This window comes from Apis dorsata, unplaced genomic scaffold, assembly GCF_000469605.1.
Source record: "Apis dorsata unplaced genomic scaffold, Apis dorsata 1.3 scaffold_9, whole genome shotgun sequence".
NCBI classification, from domain to species: Eukaryota; Metazoa; Arthropoda; class Insecta; order Hymenoptera; family Apidae; genus Apis; species Apis dorsata.
Genome location: NW_006263312.1, coordinates 99,317 through 103,477, shown reverse-complemented (window position 1 = coordinate 103,477; position 4,161 = coordinate 99,317).

Sequence of the window (4,161 nt, the reverse complement as noted above, 5' to 3'; positions counted from 1 at the left end):
GCAAGGAGTGAAATTTCGTTCGAGGGCGCGAATTGCAGCAGGATGCGACGGGGCGAGGGGGGGGAGGGAGAGAGCACAATAGGCGGCCGCGAGTTGAAACCACGGTTTTCAGACAAAGCGTCGGGTCGCGGTTGCCATCGCCTCGGCAAGGATCTCCCGCGTCTCGACCCATTTTCCCCGGGAAAAGCCGATAACAAACGGTTCTCGCATTCTTGCGTCTTCGACCCAGATTTGCCCCTTCGTGTGCGTGCATCGCCGGGACTCGTTGCGCGCCAACGCTCGTCCTCGAGCGTCTGAACGGGTCTCAACTCTTCTCTGCGTCGCGTGCCCGCTCCAGAAATACGCGTATACGAACGCTGGTGGCTTTCTCTCTTTTCTAATTTCTCCCTCCCTCGACCCCGTCTCCTCGAGGTTGAACAGTCGATCGTCGACCGTGCAACATCCTCCGTTTCGAGGAGGTGAAAGAAAGGGGAAAGAGAGCGGATAAAGTCGTAATTCGTTCGAAACAATGCGACAATGATCGATAATTACTAGTGAACTCTTGTTCGAGAGTTTCATTCGAAATTTTTACAACTCGAGTCGTCAATTGAATATGTTAAATTATTTCGAATAATTATTTCGTTATCCGCGTTCGACAAACCTAAAGTCCGATTCTGAATCGAATTCGAACACTGTCGATCATTAGGATCGTTAATACGATCAAAAAATCCTTCGAGGGAGGGTTTTCTTTGAGACATCGAGACGAATAACGTTATAATTGGCTTCGATACGACGGTTAAATCACGAGTTTCTCGAGTACGGAGGACGCGTGGATCACGTAAACTCTTGTTTTATTCGAAATTTTTACAACTCAAGTCGCGTTGAATATATTAAATTATTTCGAATAGTGTTATTTCGTTATCCGCGTCTAACAAACCTTTCCTAAAGTCCGATCCTGAATCGAATATGATTCGAAAGGGATTCTCTCAAAGCTTCCCCTCCTCCTCCTCCTCCTTCGAGGAAGAGGAAGGGTTTTCTTTGAGACATCGAGACGAATAACGTTATAATTGGCTTCGATACGACGGTTAAATCACGAGTTTCTCGAGTACGGAGGACGCGTGGATCACGTAAACTCTTGTTTTATTCGAAATTTTTACAACTCAAGTCGCGTTGAATATATTAAATTATTTCGAATAATGTTATTTCGCTCATCGAAACGCTTGAAACAAGATTTTTATTTATTCGTAGCAATTACGATTGATCCTTTCATTTTCGCATACAATTACGTTTCGAGCGATAAATTATTGCTTCGTGTTAAGTTTTATCATAAAAGTCTCTCCTCTCCTCTTTAGCACGAAGGGACGATTGGAGCTCGCCTCGAAATCCCAATGAACTTCTCTATGGATGGTAATTAATCGAGGATATCCTCGTTTCGTCCCCATTCTCGATATCTTTCCATACATTACCACGCTCCAGAACAATCCAGCGTATCCCATTGTACTTCTCCCTCTTGCTCGTGTCTCGCTCGTTCCATCCCGATCGACTTATCGTCCAATGAAAACTGTCGCGACCCCTTTCCGCGATGTACGAAACTGTACACAATTTTTCCATCACGGGGAACAAGCGGACGCTTCATCTACGTCGCCGATCTGCGACGGATGAACACGGCGCTTAAGCGTCGATCCGGTAATTCCGTCTCGTCCCGATTTCAACGGGATCGGATGCGCTTCGCTCAAATGTCTTTCGATTTTCAGATCATTCCCCCTCGCAAGGCGGGGAAAATAACGCGGATTTTCCTGCAGCTTTTGGCGAATTGGCGCGAAAGTCACGAAAGGAGGAGGAGGGGGAGCTCGTTATTTCATTAGCCGGATGAAAAGAAAGAAAGAAAGTCCAAGAGAATCGGTCGCGAAAACGGCCGTAGTAAAAGTAAACTCTTGGCTTGGGGAAGATAGGGATGCAAAGTGAAGATGCGTTACTTTTATAATTGGAGAAAGAAAGAAACTTTCTATTTCTGTTTTCTTAGACGAAATTTTATAGTGAGATAGGTTTGTTTTTTTTTCTCTTTTTATTGTTAATTTTTAATTTACAGATCGTATGATTGGCCGATGTTCATAGAAATATTTGCGATTATCGGGATTATGGTTATGGTATATTATTGGAATATTGGATATTATTACGGATTGGATATCCATTATGGTTATTACGCGTTGGTGGCAGTGGGTTAGATAATCATTTTCAACCGTCGTCTCCTCTCTCTCTCTCTCTCTACGCTGATAATGGGTCATCAATCGGTGTATTTATTGCATTTCGTTATGATTATTGGATGCTTACAGGGTAATTCCGATATATCGAAGACGTTTAACGAATCATTAAATACAATAAATAAATTTATCTATATTTTGTGACTGAAAATAGACGACAATTAAACGCAATTGATCGTTAAATATCGGATAATTAATTATCCATCAAATCGATGTACAAATTCAGAAAAAATATATGGAGAGGATACACGGTGGCGAGGAGTGTTACGAAAATATTTTTCCTCTCCCCTCCCTCTAATTAACCCGATTTAGGGCTAACTAAGGTTGTTCTTACCCTCTCCGCTTCTCCTTTCTCCGCGCGGCTTTAATGCGGCCGGCGCATCTGCCGCGGTTGCTTTTAATTTTCGGGCGTCATACCGTGGATATTGGTGGCCGAGTGCTGCGTTCCGCCTCGCTTCGTTTCGTTTCGCCTCCCGCATTGTCTCGAGAAAGTGTCTCTCTCCCTCTCCCTCCCTCTCTCTCTTTCTCTCAGGCGGGGAGAGGAGGGAGATACGCGTGCTCCTCGTTTCGCCGGGGATATTGCGGGAATAATGGCGATATTAATATTCCGCGCCGCGGCGCGTTTTCACCGCGGTGCAAAAACGCGTCTCCTCCTCCTCCCCCTCCTGCAAATATCCTTCGGGGGGATAATGCGCCCGCGAATCCTCCACCCTCCGCCTTTTTCCCGCCTGCGTCTTCTTGCACCTGTCCCCCCTCCTCCTCCTCTATTCTCAATTGATTATCGACCGTGGCTCGCCTCTTTTTCTTCCCCCCCCTCTCTCCTTTTTTTTTTCTCTATCTCTCCTTGGAATCGCATCCAAGGATTTTTCTTTGCTTCGCTTCTCGCGATAATTATCGGTGCGGAGGGGGGAAAGAGTTAGGTATCGAATCTAGGTTCCTGTGAATGAAAGAAGGGAAGACGAAACGAAGGAAGGGAAGAAAGGGAGGGGAAGAAAATTGGAACAATTTTTGTGTTGGAAATCGTTACCGCGAAATATATATTCTCGTCGAACGGATGGAATCCTTATTGGGGAAAAAAATTCGCTTACATCGAACACGTCAATTGGCCGCGTGAAAAACATCCGAGTCTGCTCCCCGTCCTGTTTTTTTCGGACGCGTGTCGGACGAGGTCGGCCGCCGTGGAAAAACCGCTGACGAACGCTGACGAGCGGTGGAGGAGTGGACAGGAAACGGATATTTTACGAGCCGTGGGCCGTCATGAATGACAATCCGGAGGGCGCGTGGTGGAAGCTCATAAAAGACGATCGGCTCGTAAAATTGATCACTGCTCGATAACCCCTCGAGGTCTCTGACCCTTTATCTTCTCGGTTAAAGGGGAGGGAGTCAACGGTTGTACAACAGGTTAGCCGGAAAACAAGGTAAAGATATTCATTTTTAGAAAATCAGAAATCCTTCGTATAAAGGATAATTGATAAGATAAATTTTTAATCGATCGTCTCGAAATAAATCATAGCTTATTCCCTATCCCTTATATCGTCGTACAACTGTTTAGTTTCAACAATTTCGTAGAGCTCAATAATTATCGTAAGAAGTAATACCGCCGTGATAAAACTTGTCGAGCTATATTTCCAAATTAAAACTTACCCCCCTCCCCTTATCCCCCAGGAGGATATTCAGTTACCGAAACTTATCACTTAGCCTAGAACTAGATTCTCCTATCTAAATTTCGCGCTGGCGCAACACGCCTAAGCGTGTAAAATGTGTATTACACGCCCCGTGTATTAAAGGCCCCCTCCCCTCGCTTCACACCGGCGTAAATAATATTTCAGAAGCGGAATCCGCCTCGTTTACCATCCTCGCGTGCAATAATCCGTCAACTTTCCTCGCCCCTATCCGCGCTTCTCGTCTCCAACAATTTAAT